General features: G+C 24.7%; 1 protein-coding gene across 1 annotated transcript in view; it reads right to left on the bottom strand.

The window, feature by feature from the left end:
* LOC119582359 (nesprin-1-like) overlaps positions 1–219 on the bottom strand; it is a gene marked incomplete at its 3' end in the record, with an annotated part of 145991 nt that overhangs the window by 53995 nt on the left and 91777 nt on the right.

Here is a 219-nt window from a genome sequence, read left to right as displayed (position 1 = left end):
AGAAATAAGGTGAATTTGATGTTTATGTGAAATGGTGATTCGTTTCTAAACCAAATTGAAAATGTAACAATCTTTCAAGCAAATACTAAAACATACGTATTTTGAAATACAACAAAGAACATCCCTAAAAAAAAAACTAAAAAACAGAAACATCATAACTAAATCATGAAAAAAAACAGAAAAAAACAACATCATAACTAAATCATCCAAAAAAAGGTT

Source organism: Penaeus monodon, chromosome 15 (genome assembly GCF_015228065.2).
Source record: "Penaeus monodon isolate SGIC_2016 chromosome 15, NSTDA_Pmon_1, whole genome shotgun sequence".
NCBI lineage: Eukaryota > Metazoa > Arthropoda > Malacostraca > Decapoda > Penaeidae > Penaeus > Penaeus monodon.
The sequence above is the reverse complement of the archived record's forward strand: the minus strand, read 5'-3'. Positions and strand labels throughout refer to the sequence as shown.